Below are 14340 nucleotides of genomic sequence, written 5' to 3' on the forward strand. Positions count from 1 at the left end.
TGAAAAGTTCTTACATCTCTTCTCATATTTTCATTTTTAAACAAACAATCTAAATAGTTTTGAAAAACTATAGTCTTATCCACTACAGCCTTTGAAATTCCTTTAGCTTTTTTCAATCTTAGATTATTGGATTCTTGTAAATAATCATCATTTGTTGTGCGGTAGGCATAAAGTTTAGGTCGTAAACCTACAAACTCTACAATTGGAATCCCTGTACATTCGTCTTTAAATTTGCCTAATGCTTTTTTGTTAGATGCATCAAAACACTTATGATCAAAAGGATAGTTGGATAAGTCGAGGTGTTGCTTTAGAATAGGATTCTCAAAGTCTTCATACAAGTCCTCAGTAAATACTTCATACAAAAAAGAATCTGTATCAAGATATAAAATGTTGATTTGTTTGTTACCATAAAAAGGATTTACAATGTTGTAGTGAAAGTTATACATGTGAAGTTTGGACAACTCCAAGACAGTGAATCCTACATAAATTGGTTTGTTAAAACAAATCTTATCTTTGGATAGCTCAATAGCTGCAATATTTTCACCATATATTATTCTATTCTTAAAATTAGGCTTTGAAACTAACTTATCTACTCTTTTGCTATTAGTAACTAGTTCTAAATCAATTCTTTTCCTAATGTTTTCAATTGTTTTTCCAAACATTGCATTGTTTAGTAATTTGTAAAATTCTTTCTCAAAATCGTTTTTTGATTCTTTTCGTTCTTTAGTATTAAAATCTATGTAAGGTTTTAACCAACAACTCTGGGAAAACTTTAGAATTCTATGAATCTTTTTCAACACAAGACCGTTTTGCAAAGCTTGTTTTAAGTTTAAATAATGACAAACATATTTTTTTTTATCCGTTAATGTTGTTAACAGCTTGATCTGTTTTGATCCTGGAGGACGTTTGTTTTCAGGGAGAAAAGGTAAATCATTATGTTCCTCATGAAGATGTTGTGGATAAGATAGATCACACTCTAGAATGTAACCATTTTCTCCTTCATCAGGCTTTGTCATAACATCAAAATGTTTTATCGCTCCCTTTTTTAACCATCTAAAGTTTTCTTTCGGTATTGGTTGAGACATTGAAAAACCATACAAATTATTTGCATCAATGTAAGTAAGAAAACTAACATCTTTACCAGCATCAAAAGATGATCCTAAATAACTATTGTTAGCTTTTGCATAGCGTTTAACACATTGGGTAATTCCTCCTCTTATTCCCTTTTCGATAAACATATACATATCATAATCATGAATCAGCTCAAGTTCAACTTTAGTATACTTTAGCATAGCATCAAAGGTAAGACTAGGTAAGGTAAAATAATGTGCTGGATCTAATTCATAATTATTTATACAAACTAATCTAAAGTTTTCAAATACATCACAGAGTAACAACACATCGGTTTTCAGATACAAATCGCTATAATCACCGAGGGTTTGACAGTTAAATGTATTCCATACTTTTTCAGCATGTTCATAGTCCGTGTCCGATATTTCGCTTAAACCCATACTATTATAAAATTGCGCTTTAGCAGGGAGTTGAGTTACATCAAGTTTCTCCCAACTATCGGTAAACTCATATGGATACACTCCTTTTCTCGTTACAAGACACAAGTCTTCATCACGAAAAAACATTTTTGTGTGAATAAATTGATCATTTTTCAAATTTTTAACCAAAGAACTTAGACTACTTGCCATGAACCTAAAGCTATCTATGAACCTTAATTTAATACCGCTATCTGTGTGTTTTACATAAGAAATGTATTTCTCTTTGGTGTTAGGAACAACATCAACTTTATTTTGATCAAGTCCTAAATGTTTAATAATAAAATGGGTATCATAATTAGAACTACCGTGAATTATAACGGGAAGAGATTTTTGATCTTGTCTTTTTAAATTACAAGAACCGCATAACACTGCTCTGAATTTACCAGTTAAGTGACAATGGTCTCTACAAGGAGCATTAAGAGCCTCACTAAATTCTGTGTTACAACATTCACAGTGGGTGGCTGACTTAAATCTATCACTTTCTTCCCTAGTAAGAGGTAACATGGGTACGTTTACATTTAACAAATCACCAATCAGATTTGCTATAGATTTAATGTACTCTACAAATTTTAAACCGGCATTAGGACCTCGATAGAGATAGGGCTCATTAGGCAAACTGTTTACAATTTCTAGTGGTAACATATTTTCGTTGATAGCAAAATATGCACAGAAGCTCATTGGTTCATGTATTTCTTTTACTGTTACATGTTGAGATTGTTTGTTACATTCTTCAGAGCTAGGTTTTTTTAGAATAGACTCAAAATCACAATAACATACTATAGGTACTTTATACTTAAAATGAAAGTTATTAAAAGATAAATAGGTAGGATCATCCTCATTATCTGTAAGATGAGGCATAACAACCTTTACGGGTTTGTTAGGAACACAGTCTTTTCTATGTTTTTTTAACAGTTTTTTAGCACGTAAGCCTTGAAAATGTTTTAAACAACTTTTACAAAAAGCTGCCTTTACTTCATGTTTTGTCATTTGTACACGTACTAATCTAGAAAAATTATTAATATAACAATAGTGGCTTACTCCTACATTGTTAGAAAATAACAACAAATCTATGTGATCTTTCTTCTCAGTCTTAACCACTTTCAGAGGATACACCTCATTATTCTTTTTAAGTCCATATACGTTTATACTAACAGTCGGATTGTTTTTTTCAAATTTACCGACTTGATTTAGAGGTGTTGGAAACTGAATACCGTTAAAATTAAATTTATGTTGTAAATCAAAGTATCTGTTGTTTACGCGCTCCCTGTGCACACCTTTAACATAATGACATAAAATTGCCCACTTAAAGCACTCGTTATCATGTAAGTTCATCGGATTGATTACTGCTTTTTTAAGCACTATTGCTGATGGTAAAGGTATGAAAGTGCTACCTCTAAGCGGTTTGTACCTGCTGAATCGTACTAAAATCCCATCAATATGTAGAAGAGTCCACCCACTCCCTTTGCTTAACTGTTCACTCTCTTCTCTACAAATTTTTCTAAACATTTTTTGTACAACTCTGGAAATGGAAGTTTCTTCCAAAACCTTCTTGTTTCTGGTTTTGAATGCGCGAGGTGTTACCTCTTGGCTAAGAGGTTTTACATAAGTACACTCAAGCACAATATTAAACTTAATAGCATCACTTTCGGCTATGACCCTGTTAATTAAACGTTCGAGTTTATCCTCATGTTGTTGGAGAAAATCACAAATATTTAATAAATTCAAATCACTGTTTTTAAGGAAAAAATGTTTTAAGTATTCCCTTGAAAGCGGTTTTTATCTCGATAAACTCATCAACACGAGTAACAACTTCAAGACGTCTCCGCTTAGTCAATCTTGTAGGTAGAGCATATACTTCCATAGCCTGTTCATCACCGGCTAAACTGGAGTGTGATCTCTTAGCCATTGTAAAATTTGAATGTAAACTAATCTGAAAAAAAAAAAAATTCTAAAGTGGTTAAGATAGAAGAAAGAAATATCACTTAACTAACCCTATTTACATAATATGTTTACTTCTTTACTTTCTGATCAATCACCGTTAATTTTGTATTTTCAATGTTTTTAACCTTCTTACCAAAAATAGTTAAAATAGAAGACAGTTTTTTTAGAGCTTCCTTTTCATCACCTTTAGTGGAATCAATTAAAAACAAGCCTTTTTTTGATACCATCTGCCAATACATGCTACTTGAACTGCAATACTTTAGGTCTTTTGTTTTAGTAATTTCGATTTTTATTAAATGCGTACCCTGCTCTCCTGGAGAAGTAAACCTTAATCTTTTCTTATTTTTTAAACATTGAAATTGTTGACTTAAGACTATTGGACCCTTCCCTTTCCTACTTCTAAAAAGACTATCAAAGTCTGATTCAGATTCCGTGTCTTCACTGCAAGAAGATGAGTCTGATGAAGACGATGAACTAGAAGAAGATGAAGAAGAAGAAGACGAGGAGGTTGAGGCTGATCGAGATTTCTTAAGTTTTTTAACAGATTTTTGTTTTAACTGTTTTGATCTACCTCTCTTGCTACTTTTCTTTTCTTCTTCTTCATTTTTAGATGAGCCCGAAAGAATATAATTTAAACATTGAATTACAGCATTAACTATTTCAGGTGTGTATTTTTTCCCTTTCAACGGTTTTTTTACTTAAAATTGGTTTAAAAAAAGACATTACTTCATCGTATGTTTTAACTTCTGCAGTGAGCAACGGGACCTTTTCTTGACTAAGATCTACTGGGTTAATATGTACATTGGAATAAAAAACGTTCATAAGTTGTGTTAAGTCAAACACTAGGGCCATAGCGTCAAAGTTGTTTTTCAAAGTTTCGCATTTTTTTAGTCCGTTGACTGCCTTCTCCCACATATCCAAAGAATTTAACCCAATCGTATACAAATTTTGAATCAAAACTATCAAGCTGATCAACGCACCCTCTACTTTTGAAGAAGAAGAAGTGCTTTTCTTTGGTTGGTCAACCACGGCATCAGATCTCATGGATTCATTGTCAGAATCCACGGTTTCCACGACATGATGGGCTTGCTCCATTTTCTGCATTAAAAGAAAAAAAGAAAATTAGTTAACCTGTTAAACGCTTGCAAAAGTTAACAAAAATATAATATTTTATTTTAACTTAAATAAATCTTAAAAGTTTATAATTATTTTAATACTACACACCACTAGACCCAAACCCATGTGATCCTCTCACGGTCTCTCCCACGTCAGAAAGCTCACATAACTCAGGATACAGTATTAATTCACAAATTAGTTGTGCTATCCTGTCTCCTTTTTTAATAACAAAGTCTTGATTTGAATGATTAAATAGTACAACACCTACATTCCCCGTATAGTCCCTGTCAACTACACCTGCTCCAACATCAATGAAATGATGTAGAGCCAAACCGGATCTAGGTGCTATTCTACCATAACAGTTTTCAGGTAGTTTAATTGCTATATCTGTCTTAATTAATTGTCTGCCAAATTTCTGTACTACATAATCATAGGCACTACATAAATCAAAACCAGCAGCTGAAGGTGAGCTTCTATGTGGAGGAAAAGCGTTTTCAGTTAGACGCACGAACCCTAGTTGAGACTTCGACACTAAAAAATAATAAGTTTTACATTAATTAAAGCTGTTTATGATAATAATTATGTACTATGCTGTTCGAATTAATTGGGACAAATGAAAAAAAACCAATTTTTTCCTAAAACATTAGTTTTTAATCATTAGATACCTTATTTAGATTGAACAATCAATACATTAGTATGAAGTATGTCCTCCTTTAGCAGAAATGACCTCACCTACACGTCTTGGCATTGACTCCACTAGTTTAGCACACATGTTCTTGACTTCATCATCGTGAAACCAAACTTGTATAGCACTTGTTATCATTTTTTCTTTTGTAGTGCAATCCATCTTAGCTAAACGTTTCTTGAGAATATGCCATAAGTTCTCAATCGGATTTAGGTCGGGTGAGTTACCAGGCCAATCAAGCACTTTTACTTTGTTTTCCCGCATAAAAGTCTTGACCAATTTTGAATTGTGGCAAGGGGCTAAGTCATGTTGAAATGTTCCATCAAATGTTTCCATAAATGGAACTATCCGACTGCGTAGTATGTCGATGTATTTGGCTGAATTCATCATCCCATTGATGGGAACTAAGCTCCCAGTACCATTTGTGGTAAAAAAAAAACCCCAAAACATCTGTTTAGAAGGATGTTTAACAGTCTGTTGGATATGACCTTCTCGCAAAGGTTCACCTTCACTCCGCCTAACAACACTTGATAGATATCCCTGCACAAATAAATGTGATTCATCACTGAAAATAACTTTTTTCCAGTCATCTACAGTCCATGATCGGTATTTCTTAGCCCATACTAAACGTTTTTGCATCATTTTCTTAGTAAGAAATTGTTTTTTCTTCGGTTTTCTTGCCTTTCGACCAACTTCCAGAAGTCTTTTCCTTACAGTTGAAGTACTCACTTCAATACCAGAATCCAACAAATCCCTTCGAAGGTCTGTGCTTGTCTTTCTTGGATTTATTTTGCTATTTCTTATTAGAATTTTGTCAGTTCTTGGAGTTGTTTTACGTTTGCGCCCACATTTTCCTTTTCTTTTTGGAGACAATGATCCGGAATCTTGATATGTTTTTAAAATTCTGGAAACACTAGATTTTCCCACACCAACTGCTGTAGCTATATCTCTCACAGTCATAGACGTGTGTTCATTAAGAGCAACAACTTTAGCACGCTTCCTAGGTGTTATATCCATCTTTGAAGAAGCACGTAATAAACGGAACACAGTACCACAACCACCGACCGCCACAAAGAAAGGCTCACAACTGAAGGAATGACACTCCAAAACCAGTCAAACAAGTTTTTTACAGTCAAGGTCAACCCAGCACACTACTTCTATGCAGTTATAACCGGTTTGAAGCGGTCTGGGACATCACCAGTTATCACAAACTAACAAAGACCAGAAAAACATGTTTGTCCCAATTAATTCGAACAGCATAGTATGTCTAGCTAAACAGAGAACTTACGTTAACTCCGCAAGGTTTCCATTCTCTGCTCCATAAAACTAAGTACTTATTATTATTTTAAAAGTGCGATAGAAAACTTGTGTTAACACCGCAAGGTTTCCATTTTCTATCGCACTGGTCTAAAATAAATTACTAATAACAGAGAACTTACGTTAACACCGCAAGGTTTCCATTCTCTGCTCCATAAAACTAAGTACTTATTATTATTTTTAAAGTGTGATAGAAAACTTGTGTTAACACCGCAAGGTTTCCATTTTCTATCACACTATTTTATAGTTGTACTTACTTGTTAAGTGAGAAGCGGACGAGTAGAAGTCGAAAATTGAACTTGATCAACTCTCTGAGGAGGAGAACGCTATATACCCATCCAGAACTGACGTTTGAGGTTAAAGGCGAACACGTGTTGATAGAAATTTACAGTTTTAATCATTCTAAAGGTTTAAGGTGACCACGTGTCGACAAAATGTAGTAAACAAGGGTAAATAAAGGACAAATAAAAATGTGATATTATCAGGAGAGCAGACGTTGCAAGCATGTTTCGGTGCATAATCACTGTTAGCGGTGGATCAAACAATACCGCTTACTTTAAAATTAAATTGGTTGTTAGATAAAACATTTATCAGAGGTCAGGTCAATTGATATCAAAGCTTAGTATAATGAATATTATACCAATCATCTTCTGAGCTGTTGAATCTTTCACACTTCTATCTTTATTGGGATGTTAACACAAATTAAAATTAATACCTCAGTAAAAAGTTATATTTATATTAAACATATATATACATAAAATTGTTTAATTAGTAAATCTTCAACAATCTTTTTTTCTTTCTCTGCAATTTGAAGTTTACGAATGAATTGTACCAATCATCTTCTGAAACTCTCTTCTAACTTTATTAAGACATCAAAACAAAATTATAAAATTATTTTTTTTACTAGTAAATCTTTCACAAAATTTTTATTACTCTCAATTATAAGTTTTATGAAAAGTTGTACCGGTCTCAAATCTTCATCCTTAGAGCTAGCTGCCACTACTTGAAACTTGAGAGTCTTGTACGCAGTTGTTTGTATCCGTTGGACGTGAAACCTGTGCTTTGTAATATTTTGAATCACCCCACGTCCAAGTCGAAGATGAAACGAAAGAGCTCTGAATTCGTTCACCTTCACGTCTCTCGTAGAATATTTGATACCTATTTCTCAAAACTCTTAAATTGTAAGCTTTTCTTTGTTCTTCTGACATTTTAATGTTTTTTTCTCCGCCAAAGTGGGATGAAAGTAAACAATAATATCAACTTCAATGACCTAGAGGTGAAGAATTCGCGATACGAACCGGCGCGTGCCGATAACGAAACGTAAACAATAGTAGCGACCTCGCGGGCTTATCTAATTGTTATTTAATTGAGGTCAATTGCTTTTTAATTGGGGTCAAGGTTATCTGACACGTGCTTATCTTAAAATATGCGGAAATGTCAAAGGTTATCACTGATAAGGACCCCCCGCAGAGAGATAACAGGGGTCAAAGGTCCTGTCCCAGAACCTACACTTTATAACTACTAACATTAGTTATTAGACCTAAAAGACAATATTACTATCTAAAAAAAGCAAATTAGAATGGCCATAAATATAAAATATTTGACATATTTTCTTGAAAACTCATCTTTGGCGTCGGAAATATAATTCACTGAACCATGCAGTGGTCACCCACGTGTAACGCCTACTAAATTGCTTGTAAAGGAGCGGGTAACTGCTAGCAGTGCATATATGAGAAAATGTAGTATAAACTTACTTTAAATTTATACACTGTTATAAAAACTAAATTAGTTGTCTTTTGACAAAACTAGGGTTTTTAGAGCTATGTATTATAATCATTGTCAACCACAATCATTGGTTGAGGAGAAAGCAAAATTAATTTAAGGATTTATATTATTATATATATTAAATATAATTATATTTAATTTTATTTGTGTTAAATTACGAAAATTTTAGTTTCTAACAATAATCTGAATCTAATTGAGATCACAAATTTATTCCTCAAGACGCTTGAGAAAGCATTTTGAGCCTAAATCACTAAGAGGTGGTACTAAGCTGCTCATTATTTACGCGTTTAAAACAATGGTTTACAGATTAATGCGTTTCAGCAGGAAGTTCCGTAAGGAAATACTTATAAAGCTAATGGCCGGATAAACAAAGCTGTAGAGATAAAGGTGCGCTTTCACATTATGTTGACAATTAGTAACTTTAGCGTAAATATTTCACTTTTACCTAACGCTTTTCTCTTTGCTACAAGGCTAAATTTTGACTGACACCCACAATACCTATCGTATTTTCCCTTTTATTACAAACCTAGAGATTTGAAATTATTTACACTTAAAGAATTATATAAAAATATACTCACAACTTTCGTAATGTATTCAGTCACAAGGTAGTGTTCAAGATGTTATCAATACCTGTTATGATAGATTTACAATTGATTATTTTTGTTCGTGTGGCCTGAAATTGTAGCCTGGATCCGTTTACCATCGGCACAGAAAACTATTTGTTAACTCGGTATTAGTTAACGTGAATGTGAGTTTAGTTCCAGTTGCCCTTCCGCTTAGAGCAGCGTCTGAAATCTGGCGCTATCACAGAAAATTTACTCATGGAATCTGCAGTCATGTAAAATCTGAAGATATAAAAAATCTGAAAGAATATAATAAATTTAATGATTTTGTTATCAATTTGCCATCACAGTCACTTAGACTACAAATTAAAGTGTAATATAGGTGAAGAGGGGTTTTCATTGTGTCACTAGGTGCACAATTCCGCACTAAGCGGAAGGTGAACTAGAGCTAAACTACTTTATGAGTAATTGAAATAGTCATGATAATATGCATACTAGTATTTCAACAGGAATTTTCCCTGATAAATTTAAATTGGCAAAAATAATTCCCATATACAAATCTAACGACTCTACAGATAAAAGCAACTTCCGTCCAATCTATTTGCTTAGCGTGTTCTCTAAAGTAATAGAACGAATAGTTAAAGGTCAGCTAGTATCTTACTTGGAAAACAATAACATTTTAAGTGAAAATCAGTATGGATTTAGGCGGGACAAATGTATAAATGATGCTTTATTTGACATAAATAAAGATTTAAATACCAACTATCTAAAAACAATAGATGCATGCTCATATTCTTAGACCTGAAAAAGGCGTTCGACTCAATTGATCGCAGTATTTTATTGGACAAATTAGTAGCTATAGGCGTCCGCGGCACTGCTTTGGCTTGGTTTAGTAGTTATTTCAAAGAAAGGCGTCAAGTGGTTTCAATCTGTGGACATAATAGTGACGAACAAACTGTCGATTACGGGGTAATCCAGGGTAGTACGTTAGGACCAGTTTTATTTTTGATTTATATCAATAATATTTCCAAAATTAATTTATTTGGGAAGCTTTATTTGTTTGCCGACGACAGTTTGATTTTCATTTCAGGAAAAAACTGGCGAGATGTTAAATTAAATGCAATGAGTGACTTAAAGACGTTAAAAAAATGGTTTGACCAAAATATTCTTTCATTGAATATTTCCAAAACAAAATTTATGCCTGTTTCTTTGCATTCTAGTACAGAATATAATTTGACAGATCTAATAATCCATCAGCGCGGTAGTTACTCCAATTCGATATGTGGGTGCAAAGAAATAGAGCTCGTAAAACGCTATAAATACCTAGGAGTTGTTTTTGACTCTCGCTTAAAATGGTCTGAGCACGTTGATTATGTCCTTAACAAAATTAGAAAGTATATTTATGCATTTAGGAAACTAAGTGAAATTTTAGACGGAAACGAGATAAAATTAGCGTATAAATGCTTACGTTCAGTCACTTCTTTCCTTCGGTAACATTGCGTGGGGCGGTGCGTGTAAAACGCTTCTCGAACCTCTTTTCATTACGCAAAAGAGTATTCTAAAGGCAGGGTTGAGGAAAAATGTGCGTTATCCAACTGAGTCTCTCTTTCAGGAATCCTCCCTACTTTCACTACGACAGTTATATATAAAAAATGTACTAATTCACATCTACAAAAATGCTAATACAATATTACCAGAAATTGTGCACTCTTACCAAACAAGATATTCAGAACATGTTGGTATTAATGTAATTAGATTAGATAAATCCTTTTCAAAAACCAATTCTTACTATATTTCACATATTATATTTAGAAACATATGTAACAAATTTCAGCATTTAAATTTATTTGAATCAGGTAGTATTACAAAATTTAAATATAATGTCACAGAACTATTGTTACAAATTGGAGTCCAAGGATCCGAGACTTTCATTCACTCAGACTGGGGACCAACCTGACCTTGACCCCTCCTCATCCCCCGGCGCTCGTCATATCGTATGTGGTCTTAATTCTTTTTGTCTAATACAATATCTCTTATCTCCTTCATCACACAACTATATTTCTACATGTTATGCCTTAAAACACACCGACACGTAACAGTAACACTTTTTTTCGACATCTAGATAAAATACACATTTTAGTACAACTCTAGCCTAAGCACAAGCTGCTTGCCGATGTAGGCTAATTTCCATTTAGAATATATATTAATATGTAATAAATACTTAAATTATATAAATAATATTGTCCAAATACTATACTTAAAATATAAATAAATGTAATATCTATGTGTAAATGTTTTTGGAAATAAAAAAATGTTTCTATTCTATTCTATTAAAGTTTTGCGGTATTATTGGAAATCTCAGATGCTATTTAGAAAACCTCTAAAAGTTTCGTTGTGAAAATGAACTAGATAAAATATTTTAGTTTCTTTTTATGCATAATTCAATAAATTTTACGAGTATAACAAGTGAATGCATTTAAAATGTAAATTACAAGAAATATAATCCGCCTATTTAATATTTATACAATATTCAAATTCAAAATGTCTTTATTCAGACATGTAACAGATTACAAGAATTGCGTCACAATAAATCTCAATATAAATTTATCATTTATATATTAAAACATAAAAATCAGTTTGACACTCACTGAAAAAGTAAGATTTGGCTATGTAGCCTTCTACAGAGTAAGTTAAAGCATTTTTGCATCAAGGCAGTTATTACTTAAGGTAATTATTAGGTAATTTAAGGGAATTTTATACATTTCTAAACATACCCAACAATACTTAAAAGTTATTTACATATTGAAACAAAAAAAGTCTTTAAAAGAATACAAGGATAACGTTAATAAATAATCTTTAAGTAGTTTTTTGAATTTTTCATAATTTTGCTCATTTTTAATATTGAGAGGAAGGTTAAACAAAAATTTTGTGCCGATGAAACTAGTTTTCTTTTCATAAAACTTCAGCCTATGTTGTTCCACATATCTGTTACGTCTTAAATTGTAATCATGATGATTTAAAATATTAATTGGGCTGTTGTATTTTTTTACGTATAAAACAGTTTCATAAATGTATAGATCAAATACAGTCAAAATTCGAAGTTGAGTAAAGTATGGTTTCGCTGTATCTCTTTGTTTTAGGTTAAAAATTATTCTTAAAGCTTTTTTTTGTTGTAATAAGATTCTGTCCAGATTTCTTTTAGTTGTGGCTCCGTATATGCGTATATTGTAAGACATATGGGAATTTACCATAGCAAAGTAGATGGCTTTCAATGTCTCAATGCTACACACCCTTGACATTTGGCGTAAAGCAAATAGACCGGAGGACATTTTTTTACCACATAATCAACATCTTTCTCCCAACCTAAATTCCGATCTAATATTATTCCAAGAAACTTTGTATTGTCTACTTGATTCAATTTTGAATTTTCTAAATATATGTTAGGCTCAAATTTTAATCTTGATTGTTTGGTACTGAACGATAGAAGATTTGATTTATTTGGGTTTAGCAAGAGATTTTTGGAACTCAGGAAATCTTTAACAGTTAGAAGGTTTAAAAAAGATAAAAGCTCAATGTCTTCCTGTTTATTACCTGAAAGCGTAATACTTGCATCGTCAGCATAAAGGCATATTGAGCCTCCACCTGGAACCGTCCCAGGGAGCCCCTTTAAATAACAGAGAAATAAAAGAGGGCCCAGGATAGAACCTTGAGGAACGCCATGTTTTACTATTTTAAATTTTGAAAAATAGGTTCTAATGTAATTATATTGACTTCCAGCATAGTTTAAAATGTGTTGAATTTGAGTACACTGCTGTCTATTCTTCAAATATGACCTAAACCAATTGTAATCGTTGCCTTTTATATTCAAATCACTAAGGACATTAAGCAACCCATCATGTGACACACTGTCGAATGCTTTGGTAAGATCAAGAAAAATTCCAATAACTTTTTCATTTCTGTCAATTGAGTCTATAATTGATTCAATAAATGTAACACTTGCTGTAGCTGTGGATCTGCCTGGTCGAAAACCATGTTGCTCATTATCAAGTAACTGATTTAGTTCCAAATATTTCATAAGCTGATTATAAACTACTTTTTCAAAAACTTTTGAGAATACTGGTAACAATGATATAGGTCTGAAACTTGATGGGTCATTTGTGTTTCCTTTTTTATGAAGAGGTATTACCTTAGCAATTTTTAATTGACATGGGAAAAAACCAGAAATTAATGATGAATTGATAATGTGAGTGAGTGGCCTGGAAATGAGCGGGAACGATTGTTTTACCAAAGCCATTGAATATCATCAATACCAGTCGAAAATTTATTTTTAAAAGCCATAACAATTTTTTTACTGCATCTTCATTAACAGATTCAAAAGTGAATCTTCTTGAATGTTGTGTTTTAAAGGACAACTCACTAACAATTTTAGGTTGGGGGTTCGGAATTACTAAATTATCTACAGCATTTACAAAAAAAATCATTAAAAATATTGCTGACAAGGTTTGGCTCTGATACAGTTTTGCCCTCTACAACAATATGTATATTTTCATTTGTTTTAGTAGTGTTGTCAACTTCAGATTTTATAATTTGCCATGTAGATTTTGATTTATTTATAGAATTCATTATTTTACTATCCAAAAATAGTTTTTTGTCATCATTAATTCGCAATTTAACTTCCATTTTTAACTGTTTAATTTTCTGTTTTAAAATCTCGGTTTTCAGCAATCTATATTCTTTTCAAGTTTCACAATTTCATCATTTTTAATTTTAACATCATTTTAAATCCATTTAACATTGTTATTTTTTTCTATTGTTAGTAGTTTGGGAAAGCTAGTTTCAAAGGCATAAGCAAATTTACAATAAAAAACATTGTATTTAGTTTCAACAGTAGCTTGATAAACATCTAACCAATTTTCGTGTGCCAGAAGTTTAAAAAATAAATCTGTGTTAGCCTTCGTAAATTTCCTACAGTATTTTTTAGTTTATAACCAAACTTATTTTCCAAACCATAAATTAACCATAAATAATGATAACAAATACAAACAATATTAGTATATACACTATTATATTCAGCTGGTGCCGGGATTCGGAAGGGTCTGCGTTTTAGTTGCATCGTCGCTCTTTTCTCTCTATTCTTGATGATTTGGTCAACATAAAGTATTGATGGATCATTAAAGTAAGTTTAAGTAAAGTTTAACATCATGAAGTTTAAATGTTTATTAAATAAACGTGATATATTAAGTTTGTTTTTTTTTCCGATCATTGATTGCATCGTAATATATATAAACAAATATGCTCTTTTATTAGGATTTTTATGTTAGAACCGACACAATGAAATTAAGTAACAACAAGGATTTGCAGTATCTCTATAAATATTGTAGGC

The sequence above is a fragment of the Homalodisca vitripennis genome, chromosome 2 (genome assembly GCF_021130785.1).
Source record: "Homalodisca vitripennis isolate AUS2020 chromosome 2, UT_GWSS_2.1, whole genome shotgun sequence".
Classification (NCBI taxonomy): Eukaryota; Metazoa; Arthropoda; class Insecta; order Hemiptera; family Cicadellidae; genus Homalodisca; species Homalodisca vitripennis.